Consider the following 356-nt stretch of genomic DNA (forward strand, 5'->3'; position numbering starts at 1 on the left):
TCGCCTTCAGAACTGCCTTAATAATACATGGCATTGATTCAACAAGGTGCTGAAAGCATTCTTTAGAAATGTAAGCCCATATTGATAGGAAAGCATCTTGCAGTTGATGGAGATTTGTGGGATGCACATCCAGGGCACGAAGCTCCTGTTCCACCACATCCCAAAGATGCTCTATTGGGTCGAGATCTGGTGACTGTAGGGGCCGTTTTAGTACAGTGAACTCATTGTCATGTTCAAGAAACCAATTTGAAATGATTCGAGCTTTGTGACATGGTGCATTATCTTGCTGGAAGTAGCCATCAGAGGATGGGTACGTGGTGGCCATAGAGGGATGGACATGGTCAGAAACAATGCTC

The 356-nt window shown here is 44.9% G+C and overlaps 1 protein-coding gene across 2 annotated transcripts in view; it reads left to right on the forward strand.

Moving 5' to 3' along the window:
• Window positions 1-356, forward strand: part of psme4a (proteasome activator subunit 4a) — a 31,340-nt gene that overhangs the window by 14,048 nt on the left and 16,936 nt on the right. The window lies entirely within an intron of this gene.

This window comes from Etheostoma spectabile, chromosome 17, assembly GCF_008692095.1.
Source record: "Etheostoma spectabile isolate EspeVRDwgs_2016 chromosome 17, UIUC_Espe_1.0, whole genome shotgun sequence".
Lineage (NCBI taxonomy): Eukaryota > Metazoa > Chordata > Actinopteri > Perciformes > Percidae > Etheostoma > Etheostoma spectabile.